Source organism: Lepisosteus oculatus, unplaced genomic scaffold (assembly GCF_040954835.1).
Source record: "Lepisosteus oculatus isolate fLepOcu1 unplaced genomic scaffold, fLepOcu1.hap2 HAP2_SCAFFOLD_40, whole genome shotgun sequence".
Lineage (NCBI taxonomy): Eukaryota > Metazoa > Chordata > Actinopteri > Semionotiformes > Lepisosteidae > Lepisosteus > Lepisosteus oculatus.
In genome coordinates, this window is record NW_027167934.1 from 1,026,884 (window position 1) to 1,039,890 (window position 13,007).

At 41.7% G+C, this 13,007-nt stretch overlaps 4 non-coding genes across 4 annotated transcripts; 3 read left to right on the forward strand and 1 right to left on the reverse strand.

The window, feature by feature from the left end:
* Nucleotides 1–2,769: 2,769 nt before the first annotated feature.
* Nucleotides 2,770–2,911, forward strand: LOC138228171 (U4 spliceosomal RNA). The gene has a single exon (XR_011185257.1). It is a non-coding gene; the product is annotated as a U4 spliceosomal RNA (small nuclear RNA).
* Nucleotides 2,912–6,233: 3,322 nt separating this feature from the next.
* LOC138228172 (U4 spliceosomal RNA) lies at nucleotides 6,234–6,375 on the forward strand. The gene has a single exon (XR_011185258.1). It is a non-coding gene; the product is annotated as a U4 spliceosomal RNA (small nuclear RNA).
* A 3,331-nt stretch (nucleotides 6,376–9,706) lies between these two features.
* On the forward strand, nucleotides 9,707–9,848 carry LOC138228152 (U4 spliceosomal RNA). Its single transcript, XR_011185238.1, has one exon. It is a non-coding gene; the product is annotated as a U4 spliceosomal RNA (small nuclear RNA).
* An 834-nt stretch (nucleotides 9,849–10,682) lies between these two features.
* On the reverse strand, nucleotides 10,683–10,754 carry trnag-ucc (transfer RNA glycine (anticodon UCC)). The gene has a single exon. It is a non-coding gene; the product is annotated as a tRNA-Gly (tRNA).
* Nucleotides 10,755–13,007: the final 2,253 nt, after the last annotated feature.

Here is a 13,007-nt window from a genome sequence, read left to right on the forward strand (position 1 = left end):
ACACAGGTTCTGTTTCCATATTGCGAATTTTGGTTACGTAATATTATTTTCTAATTTCACGTTGTGAATATATGATTTGGGCAAACAGAGCCGCAAAGAAGTACATTATGGGTTGTTGTTTTTTTTTTGCAGTTTTATCTAGAACAAGCGATGCTTAAACCTTTGTCTGATTCTTGTGAAACTATCCACACGACAGTTACCTAGGAGTTGACTTCAGTGATGTCACTGATGGGATGTTTCTAAAAATCCATCCACTGTAAAACGTCTTCTCCACTTGTCCTGCATATGTATTCGCTAATGAAGCTGTGTGTTCTGAGCCTGGATCTCTACATTTCTGTATGAACCAGCTTAGAGGGCTAAAGACAGCTTGTGTTTAAATTTAGTGTAAGGTAATTTATGCTTCTAAACTCATGGTCAGCATTTATTATTGTACTGTGCTGTAAACTTCTTCTGTGCCTAATTACATTATTTTATAGCTTTATCAAATTTGTACATTGTCGATAATGTTTCTGTAGTTTTCAGCCCTCAGCATGCGACTGTCTGGTGGTGCTGTGGGTTAGGTTCCTGACTTCCATGTCACATGGTCTGTGATTGAATCCCATGGAACTATGACTTTATTTTTTAACAAACATTTCTTTGAAAAAATTAAACGTTTCCCTTGGTCAGAGATTAAATAAAACCTCACTCGCACCAAACAAATTTATATTTCTAAATATCACAACATGATCGAATTTAAGTCTTTTTAATAACAATGAATAGTCACCTATGCGTTACAAAATAAACATTTATATTGATTTGAATCGCGTTTTGATTTAAATCGTAAACGCGTGTTTAAATATATGTGTTTAAAGGCGATATACTGTATAAAAGCGCTGACTCTTATGGAATGTGTTCCACCAGGGATTCAAAAATGTTTATTTTTTTTAATCGCGTATCTAAGGAAAATTGCAGTATAACTTTGTTCATGCACATCATTATACAGTATCTCATTTTGTATTTCTATAGAAAAAAATCGTTTGCCCAGCCACTATTGTTGTTATTGTTTTTATCCTGTAAAGCGCTTTGAGGAGCACAGCTTTCTCACCACTTAGATTACTTTTTGACACCATCCTTACACAAAGCAGAAACTGATTGTATTTTCCGATGACATACAAGTGAAAAGATTAATCGTCTTTTTTCTGAACCAGGGAAAATCTGATCATGTTTCTCTATAACAATAATAAAAAACTTTATTTTACATATCACCTTTAAAAGTGGCATCTCAAAACAATACAGTAGATGTAAACCACAGATTACAAAGTAAATACCCAGACAAACGCAAACGCGTTTTTAATAAAATGCTTTCATTCATTCAACAGAGAGAGAGCGTAAAACCTGGGTGTAACAGCTGTTCCTTTTTCTGATCACTCGCTCTCTGGATAAATGTCTCGCCTGTCCAGTTCTTTGTTTTCCTAATTTGCCAATTATGCCTGCTGTGATCCACTCCTACCCTCACACCTAAAGAAGACTATTTTAAATTTCTTTGCGCATAAATTTTATTGCACATAAAGGTGATATGTAAAATAATGTTTTTTTTTATTGTTGTTATAGAGAAACATGATCAGATTTTCCCTGGTTCTTCCTGTGCGTGCAGTAGTTACAAAGTTGAACGTCTTTACACGATCTGCTGCAGTTTTCAGTGGGCGGGCTTTGTCAGATGGCTTGGAAAAACGCACTGTGTTTCGGCTCGGGAAACATCATGAGCAGTGTCCTGCATGTTTTCTGTGTATAGCTGTCTTTTAACGCATACAGAATTCATTCGAAATCATTGATTTCTCCAATTAACAAGGGTCCCTTTTTGAACCTGCCAGAAGCATTCTTTCAATGTAACAGATTTACTCCGGGGAAAGGCAGCATGACATTGAGAGTAGCTCAAGCTTTCAGCACCCGTATCGGACTGCATGTTTGCAGACACCGCTCAGAATCCCCTGTAAGATTCTCTTTCAATTCCGTTTTGCAGTGCTTTAGCTCTTTCAAAAGGCTTCGCTTTGCTAGTCACAATCCAAGGCTCATGACAGCATTTGAAAACATTTTTCTGCTTGGAAGGCAGCTATGCTCACCACTATACCACCAACGCACGCCCACAGGAGGCCTGCAGGACACCACCAGAGAATGCTCACGATTTCGGAAGCTGTCTCCGGGACGTGCTGATTCCACACATCCTGAATAAATCATGATATTGTTATTTGCTGTAGCTAGACGTTCAAATGAGTTTCATGGCCAGATGGACTGTTTCCTCCAGCGGTATAGTATTGCAGTGAGACAGCACGATGCCTGCAAGACTATGTCACGCTACACGCCACAGATTGTGTTTGTCCGTTCGTGTCAGTCGTCCTGCAGCCACGAGAAGTGGGACACAAACATGCTGCAATGCTTTCAGGACGTTAGGATTTGTTCGTGCAACATCCGAGAAGAGTACTTGTGGCTTGAATGTGAACTGTACGTGCCCGCCCCCTTTCCTCTGTAGTGCATGAGTTCCTCCCGGCATGCCCTTCGTCATTGTTCTGTCATCTTGTATTTAAAGGGTTGTATTTCTGCTGCTAAAAAGAAGCAACGGTTTTCTCACAACGCCCTTTGTTCCCAACGGAGCCCTTGTCTGTCATGAAATTCTTCAAAACCTCAAGCTAGAAGAAGAAGAACACGACAAATATGAAGCGTTACCGCAACGACATGCCATGGGACGATCGATAACGATTGCCATAGGATCCCCGCGGTTGCCTGGCAACCGTCAGCTTTGCGCAGTGGCAGTATCGTAGCCTGTGAGGTTTAGCCGAGGCGCGATTATTGCTAGTTGAAAACTTTTCCCAATACCCCGCTTCCGCCGGTTTGCAATACAATCGGCGAAAGCAATTTTTGACAGTCTCGTCAGAGACTGAGCAAGGTGTTTAAAGACAGATTTGGTCATGGTGACATCATGGTAGAAAGAAACGAGCTTGTTACGTCTCAACAGAAACGCTCTTTAGCTCTTTCAGCGTTATGCAGAGAACAGCGTCTGTCGAGATCACTTTTGAGTCAGCGCGAAACGCCGTGTGCTGTCAGTTTGATTTCATATTGCTCGTCGCGGCGCCCGGCTTTTGTCTGTCAAACGTTAGGTTGCGCTTCTTCATGCTGCATCGTCGGCATGAGTGGAGCTTTTTAAACGTCTGTACTTACTGTATATGGTATATATACAGTATATGGCTGGTCTCGGTACTTTAAAGAAAACATACACGAAAGATGGTTTCATTATGACCAGTATCGGTCTTGAGATATTTTTAACTTGATTTACAGAAGCGCGAAACGGTATGCCCAGGGCGTTTTAGTTTTCGTTTTGTTTTAATGCAGTGCAGTGGATTGATTAGAGATATCAAGTACATACAAGTCATTTTTTAAATGTTGTAGTTCGTCTTGTAAAAATGTTACAAGTACATAATCTGTCAACAATTACACAGGTTCTGTTTCCATATTGCGAATTTTGGTTACGTAATATTATTTTCTAATTTCACGTTGTGAATATATGATTTGGGCAAACAGAGCCGCAAAGAAGTACATTATGGGTTGTTGTTTTTTTTTTGCAGTTTTATCTAGAACAAGCGATGCTTAAACCTTTGTCTGATTCTTGTGAAACTATCCACACGACAGTTACCTAGGAGTTGACTTCAGTGATGTCACTGATGGGATGTTTCTAAAAATCCATCCACTGTAAAACGTCTTCTCCACTTGTCCTGCATATGTATTCGCTAATGAAGCTGTGTGTTCTGAGCCTGGATCTCTACATTTCTGTATGAACCAGCTTAGAGGGCTAAAGACAGCTTGTGTTTAAATTTAGTGTAAGGTAATTTATGCTTCTAAACTCATGGTCAGCATTTATTATTGTACTGTGCTGTAAACTTCTTCTGTGCCTAATTACATTATTTTATAGCTTTATCAAATTTGTACATTGTCGATAATGTTTCTGTAGTTTTCAGCCCTCAGCATGCGACTGTCTGGTGGTGCTGTGGGTTAGGTTCCTGACTTCCATGTCACATGGTCTGTGATTGAATCCCATGGAACTATGACTTTATTTTTTAACAAACATTTCTTTGAAAAAATTAAACGTTTCCCTTGGTCAGAGATTAAATAAAACCTCACTCGCACCAAACAAATTTATATTTCTAAATATCACAACATGATCGAATTTAAGTCTTTTTAATAACAATGAATAGTCACCTATGCGTTACAAAATAAACATTTATATTGATTTGAATCGCGTTTTGATTTAAATCGTAAACGCGTGTTTAAATATATGTGTTTAAAGGCGATATACTGTATAAAAGCGCTGACTCTTATGGAATGTGTTCCACCAGGGATTCAAAAATGTTTATTTTTTTTAATCGCGTATCTAAGGAAAATTGCAGTATAACTTTGTTCATGCACATCATTATACAGTATCTCATTTTGTATTTCTATAGAAAAAAATCGTTTGCCCAGCCACTATTGTTGTTATTGTTTTTATCCTGTAAAGCGCTTTGAGGAGCACAGCTTTCTCACCACTTAGATTACTTTTTGACACCATCCTTACACAAAGCAGAAACTGATTGTATTTTCCGATGACATACAAGTGAAAAGATTAATCGTCTTTTTTCTGAACCAGGGAAAATCTGATCATGTTTCTCTATAACAATAATAAAAAACTTTATTTTACATATCACCTTTAAAAGTGGCATCTCAAAACAATACAGTAGATGTAAACCACAGATTACAAAGTAAATACCCAGACAAACGCAAACGCGTTTTTAATAAAATGCTTTCATTCATTCAACAGAGAGAGAGCGTAAAACCTGGGTGTAACAGCTGTTCCTTTTTCTGATCACTCGCTCTCTGGATAAATGTCTCGCCTGTCCAGTTCTTTGTTTTCCTAATTTGCCAATTATGCCTGCTGTGATCCACTCCTACCCTCACACCTAAAGAAGACTATTTTAAATTTCTTTGCGCATAAATTTTATTGCACATAAAGGTGATATGTAAAATAATGTTTTTTTTTATTGTTGTTATAGAGAAACATGATCAGATTTTCCCTGGTTCTTCCTGTGCGTGCAGTAGTTACAAAGTTGAACGTCTTTACACGATCTGCTGCAGTTTTCAGTGGGCGGGCTTTGTCAGATGGCTTGGAAAAACGCACTGTGTTTCGGCTCGGGAAACATCATGAGCAGTGTCCTGCATGTTTTCTGTGTATAGCTGTCTTTTAACGCATACAGAATTCATTCGAAATCATTGATTTCTCCAATTAACAAGGGTCCCTTTTTGAACCTGCCAGAAGCATTCTTTCAATGTAACAGATTTACTCCGGGGAAAGGCAGCATGACATTGAGAGTAGCTCAAGCTTTCAGCACCCGTATCGGACTGCATGTTTGCAGACACCGCTCAGAATCCCCTGTAAGATTCTCTTTCAATTCCGTTTTGCAGTGCTTTAGCTCTTTCAAAAGGCTTCGCTTTGCTAGTCACAATCCAAGGCTCATGACAGCATTTGAAAACATTTTTCTGCTTGGAAGGCAGCTATGCTCACCACTATACCACCAACGCACGCCCACAGGAGGCCTGCAGGACACCACCAGAGAATGCTCACGATTTCGGAAGCTGTCTCCGGGACGTGCTGATTCCACACATCCTGAATAAATCATGATATTGTTATTTGCTGTAGCTAGACGTTCAAATGAGTTTCATGGCCAGATGGACTGTTTCCTCCAGCGGTATAGTATTGCAGTGAGACAGCACGATGCCTGCAAGACTATGTCACGCTACACGCCACAGATTGTGTTTGTCCGTTCGTGTCAGTCGTCCTGCAGCCACGAGAAGTGGGACACAAACATGCTGCAATGCTTTCAGGACGTTAGGATTTGTTCGTGCAACATCCGAGAAGAGTACTTGTGGCTTGAATGTGAACTGTACGTGCCCGCCCCCTTTCCTCTGTAGTGCATGAGTTCCTCCCGGCATGCCCTTCGTCATTGTTCTGTCATCTTGTATTTAAAGGGTTGTATTTCTGCTGCTAAAAAGAAGCAACGGTTTTCTCACAACGCCCTTTGTTCCCAACGGAGCCCTTGTCTGTCATGAAATTCTTCAAAACCTCAAGCTAGAAGAAGAAGAACACGACAAATATGAAGCGTTACCGCAACGACATGCCATGGGACGATCGATAACGATTTCCATAGGATCCCCGCGGTTGCCTGGCAACCGTCAGCTTTGCGCAGTGGCAGTATCGTAGCCTGTGAGGTTTAGCCGAGGCGCGATTATTGCTAGTTGAAAACTTTTCCCAATACCCCGCTTCCGCCGGTTTGCAATACAATCGGCGAAAGCAATTTTTGACAGTCTCGTCAGAGACTGAGCAAGGTGTTTAAAGACAGATTTGGTCATGGTGACATCATGGTAGAAAGAAACGAGCTTGTTACGTCTCAACAGAAACGCTCTTTAGCTCTTTCAGCGTTATGCAGAGAACAGCGTCTGTCGAGATCACTTTTGAGTCAGCGCGAAACGCCGTGTGCTGTCAGTTTGATTTCATATTGCTCGTCGCGGCGCCCGGCTTTTGTCTGTCAAACGTTAGGTTGCGCTTCTTCATGCTGCATCGTCGGCATGAGTGGAGCTTTTTAAACGTCTGTACTTACTGTATATGGTATATATACAGTATATGGCTGGTCTCGGTACTTTAAAGAAAACATACACGAAAGATGGTTTCATTATGACCAGTATCGGTCTTGAGATATTTTTAACTTGATTTACAGAAGCGCGAAACGGTATGCCCAGGGCGTTTTAGTTTTCGTTTTGTTTTAATGCAGTGCAGTGGATTGATTAGAGATATCAAGTACATACAAGTCATTTTTTAAATGTTGTAGTTCGTCTTGTAAAAATGTTACAAGTACATAATCTGTCAACAATTACACAGGTTCTGTTTCCATATTGCGAATTTTGGTTACGTAATATTATTTTCTAATTTCACGTTGTGAATATATGATTTGGGCAAACAGAGCCGCAAAGAAGTACATTATGGGTTGTTGTTTTTTTTTTGCAGTTTTATCTAGAACAAGCGATGCTTAAACCTTTGTCTGATTCTTGTGAAACTATCCACACGACAGTTACCTAGGAGTTGACTTCAGTGATGTCACTGATGGGATGTTTCTAAAAATCCATCCACTGTAAAACGTCTTCTCCACTTGTCCTGCATATGTATTCGCTAATGAAGCTGTGTGTTCTGAGCCTGGATCTCTACATTTCTGTATGAACCAGCTTAGAGGGCTAAAGACAGCTTGTGTTTAAATTTAGTGTAAGGTAATTTATGCTTCTAAACTCATGGTCAGCATTTATTATTGTACTGTGCTGTAAACTTCTTCTGTGCCTAATTACATTATTTTATAGCTTTATCAAATTTGTACATTGTCGATAATGTTTCTGTAGTTTTCAGCCCTCAGCATGCGACTGGTGGTGCTGTGGGTTAGGTTCCTGACTTCCATGTCACATGGTCTGTGATTGAATCCCATGGAACTATGACTTTATTTTTTAACAAACATTTCTTTGAAAAAATTAAACGTTTCCCTGGGTCAGAGATTAAATAAAACCTCACTCGCACCAAACAAATTTATATTTCTAAATATCACAACATGATCGAATTTAAGTCTTTTTAATAACAATGAATAGTCACCTATGCGTTACAAAATAAACATTTATATTGATTTGAATCACGTTTTGATTTAAATCGTAAACGCGTGTTTAAATATATGTGTTTAAAGGCGACATACTGTATAAAAGCGCTGATTCTTATGGAATGTGTTCCGCCAGGGATTCACATTTTTTTATTTTTTTTAATCGCGTATCTAAGGAAAATTGCAGTATAACTTTGTTCATGCACATCATTATACAGTATCTCATTTTGTATTTCTATAAAAAAAAATCGTTTGCCCAGCCACTATTGTTGTTATTGTTTTTATCCTGTAAAGCGCTTTGAGGAGCACAGCTTTCTCACCACTTAGATTACTTTTTGACACCATCCTTACACAAAGCAGAAACTGATTGTATTTTCCGATGACATACAAGTGAAAAGATTACAGATTTTAATCGTCTTTTTTCTGAACCAGGGAAAATCTGATCATGTTTCTCTATAACAATATTAAAAAACTTTATTTTACATATCACCTTTAAAAGTGGCATCTCAAAACAATACAGTAGATGTAAACCACAGATTACAAAGTAAATACCCAGACAAACGCAAACGCGTTTTTAATAAAATGCTTTCATTCATTCAACAGAGAGAGAGCGTAAAACCTGGGTGTAACAGCTGTTCCTTTTTCTGATCACTCGCTCTCTGGATAAATGTCTCGCCTGTCCAGTTCTTTGTTTTCCTAATTTGCCAATTATGCCTGCTGTGATCCACTCCTACCCTCACACCTAAAGAAGACTATTTTAAATTTCTTTGCGCATAAATTTTATTGCACATAAAGGTGATATGTAAAATAATGTTTTTTTTTTATTGTTGTTGTAGAGAAACATGATCAGATTTTCCCTGGTTCTTCCTGTGCGTGCAGTAGTTACAAAGTTGAACGTCTTTACACGATCTGCTGCAGTTTTCAGTGGGCGGGCTTTGTCAGATGGCTTGGAAAAACGCACTGTGTTTCGGGTCGGGAAACATCATGAGCAGTGTCCTGCATGTTTTCTGTGTATAGCTGTCTTTTAACGCATACAGAATGCATTCGAAATCATTGATTTCTCCAATTAACAAGGGTCCCTTTTTGAACCTGCCAGAAGCATTCTTTCAATGAAACAGATTTACTCCGGGGAAAGGCAGCATGACATTGAGAGTAGCTCAAGCTTTCAGCACCCGTATCGGACTGCATGTTTGCAGACACCGCTCAGAATCCCCTGTAAGATTCTCTTTCAATTCCGTTTTGCAGTGCTTTAGCTCTTTCAAAAGGCTTCGCTTTGCTAGTCACAATCCAAGGCTCATGACAGCATTTGAAAACATTTTTCTGCTTGGAAGGCAGCTATGCTCACCACTATACCACCAACGTACGCCCACAGGCGCCCTGCAGGACACCACCAGAGAATGCTCACGATTTCGGAAGCTGTCTCCGGGACGTGCTGATTCCACACATCCTGAATAAATCATGATATTGTTAGTTGCTGTAGCTAGACGTTCAAATGAGTTTCATGGCCAGATGGACTGTTTCCTCCAGCGGTATAGTATTGCAGTGAGACAGCACGATGCCTGCAAGACTATGTCACGCTAAACGCCACAGATTGTGTTTGTCCGTTCGTGTCAGTCGTCCTGCAGCCACGGGAAGTGGGACACAAACATGCTGCAATGCTTTCAAGACGTTAGGATTTGTTTGTGTAACATCCGAGAAGAGTACTTGTGGCTTGAATGTGAACTGTACGTGCCCACCCCCTTTCCTCTGTAGTGCATGAGTTCCTCCCGGCACGCCCTTCGTCATTGTTCTGTCATCTTGTATTTAAAGGGTTGTATTTCTGCTGCTGAAAATAAGCAACGGTTTTCTCACAACGCCCTTTGTTCCCAACGGAGCCCTTGTCTGTCATGAAATTCTTCAAAACCTCAAGCTAGAAGAAGAAGAAGAAGACGACAAATATGAAGCGTTACCGCAACGACATGCCATGAGACGATCGATAACGATTTCCATAGGATCCCCGCGGTTGCCTGGCTACTGTCAGCTTTGCGCAGTGGCAGTATCGCAGCCTGTGAGGTTTAGCCGAGGCGCGATTATTGCTAGTTGAAAACTTTTCCCAATACCCCGCTTCCGCCGGTTTGCAATACAATCGGCGAAAGCAATTTTTGACAGTCTCATCAGAGACTGAGCAAGGTGTTTAAAGACAGATTTGGTCATGGTGACATCATGGTAGAAAGAAACGAGCTTGTTACGTCTCAACAGAAACGCTCTTTAGCTCTTTCAGCGTTATGCAGAGAACAGCGTCTGTCGAGATCACTTTTGAGTCAGCGCGAAACGCCGTGTGCTGTCAGTTTGATTTCATATTGCTCGTAGCGGCGCCCGGCTTTTGTCTGTCAAACGTTAGGTTGCGCTTCTTCATGCTGTATCGTCGGCATGAGTGGAGCTTTTTAAACGTCTGTACTTACTGCGCCCCATAAGAAATGGTTTGTCCCCATTCAAAAGAGATTGTGCGATGTCCTGCAGCGTTCGCAAAGCACATCTTTGACAGTTTGAAAAGAGGAATTTATTCTGCTTCCTGTGTGTGCAGTAGTTACAAAGTTGAACGTCTTTACACGATGTGCTGCAGTTTTCAGTGGGCGGGCTTTGTCAGATGGCTTGGAAAAAACGCACTGAGACATCATGAGCAGTGTCCTGCATGTTTTCTGTGTATAGCTGTCTTTTAACGCATACAGAATTCATTCGAAATCATTGATTTCTCCAATTAACAAGGGTCCCTTTTTGAACCTGCCAGAAGCATTCTTTCAATGTAACAGATTTACTCGGGGGAAAGGCAGCATGACATTGAGAGTAGCTCAAGCTTTCAGCACCCGTATCGGACTGCGTGTATGCAGACACTGCTCAGAATCCCCTGTAAGATTCTCCTTCAATTCCGTTTTGCAGTGCTTTAGCTCTTTCAAAAGGCTTCGCTTTGCTAATCACAATCCAAGGCTCATGACAGCATTTAGAACCAATCGCCACTGCGTTGGCCGGGAATCGAACCCGGGTCAACTGTTTGGAAGGCAGCTATGCTCACCACTATACCACCAACGCACACCCGCAAAAGCCCTGCAGGACACCACCAGAGAATGCTCACGATTTCGGAAGCTGTCTCCGGGACGTGCTGATTCCACAAATCCTGAATAAATCATGATATTGTTAGTTGCTGTAGCTAGACGTTCAAATGAGTTTCATGGCCAGATGGACTGTTTCCTCCAGCGGTATAGTATTGCAGTGAGACAGCACGATGCCTGCAAGACTATGTCACGCTAAACACTACAGATTGTGTTTGTGTTGGACAGTTGGACCCTACAGCTGGATCCTCGTCGACAACCTGAATAGCTTATTCAGAAGCAGTGCTGGTCCGGGAACGAACCAGCTTCTTCCCAGGCACAAGAGTGACTTGTGAGGACTCGCGGTCACACTCTGTGCATAGAGACTTTCTACCAGCCAGCCGGACTGCTGGTAGATCCCCTCGGAGCAACGACTGCCCTGCGCGCTGCAGTCAGATTCCTCCGCTCGTCCTACTCCGAGCTGCACCTTGACTGGTTGGCCGGTAGCCAGAGGACGCCGGGACAACGCCCATTGGACAACCGCTGGAACAGAGGCTGCAACAGAGCCTGTCAGCTGGTTTGGTGTTCGTGCCGGGAAATTCCAAATCCATACACAGTGGATAAGTAAACCCCATGTTCTACATTGCGTCTCGAGAATTCAATTGTACCTCAACACAAGTTGTTATCAATTTAATTCATGAGTAATGTATTTACTTCCGAGTTTAGAGTAACAGTGGGTAATAACACTGATTAGCGATTTGGTAACCGAACGATATATATTGACATATATTCTCTGTTGTGTATCTCTTTGTGTTTGCATCTCTTCGGGATTATATACCTTGTATATTGATAACACTCACAGTAAGGTCTGCCACTCGTATCCAGGCAGACTAGTATATGTTTGGTGCACAATTTATATTAATAAATGTATCTAGTGTATTGAACCCCTGTGTGTGCGTTGTTAGTTGTTCTGACGATTGATTTTCTAAAAGCCCCAACTAACAACCTTGTGATTACTGCTACAATAAATAATTGTCTCAGTAAACCCATCAAACCATTACATTTAATGGCGTCCCTGGGTGGGCGAGTTTAGAATGAAATGAGAATCAGTCGCACAGAATAACTGATGTTGCTGTGAGTTCAAGTTCAGCACAGCACCGCGGCTTCTATACGCGAATACCGGGTGTGCTGATAACTGCGTAAAGAAATCCCCCTGTTTTCTAGCGTTTAGTGTAACGTGTGCTGATTGGAAATCCATCTGCTCGGGTGTCTAGATTCCATACTGTATTTTGGAAAAAGAAAAAAAAAAGTAATACTCTTAAAGTTTCTCTGACGTGTAGCGGTGAGGCTTATTAATAGAAAGAATTAAGTGTTCTGAGCCTTCCCAAATGAGGCCCCATTTCTCTGTTCATCTCTGTGGTGCAGCCACAGAGAAACTATTCATGCAAGATGTTTTCTTTTGATAAGGACAGCTCCCAAAGGGGGATGCACTTAGCTAAGCCTGGCTATCATGATCAATGGTCATCCATTGGCGCCTATCTGTCTAGGGAGTGCCAGTTGGACATCTGGACTGCATTACTAAGTGTCAGGAGTAAGTGACTCATATCTCACCTTGATCAACCAATCAGGGACTGGTAGGGCCGAGTAACCCACATGGGACTCTGATGCCCATGGAACTTTCAGCCAATCAATGAGCTGAAGTTCCTCCAGGTAAAAACAGGCAACACAGAGAGCCTGGAGATTCAGATTCAGAAGGGAAGATTCAACAAGATTCAGATTCAGATTCAGATTCAACAATTCTAAAGGGAATTCAAAGGAGAATCCCAAGGGCAGGACATTCTCGCAGCGCGCCTCCTGACCATCCTGAGACTCAGCCCGGACAACCATGGAACGGCCAGTATGTCCGAGTGCCAGAACCTTCCTTTGTTCTAAGAGTCTAGAGTGGAGGTTGCCAGAGGAGGTTCACAGGCAGTTCCAGGAGCTGGAAGAACTTTCCAATGTCCCAGGAGGTTGCCCTCGCTGCGTTAGGGTGGGCTGCGGCGAGGAGGAGACTGTGACCCACCTCCTGTGGTCCTGCTTTTTTGCTAAGGCCTTCTGGGCACAGTTTGAAGATTGGTTGCAGGCTCTCTCGCCCCAATTTACCCTGACCGCTGCTTTCATCATATACGGCATCTCTCCTGTCAAGCTTCCTCCTGACGTGTTTGACAGGATCTGGGCCGTGGTGAACAGTGGGAAAGACGCCCTGTGGAGAGTG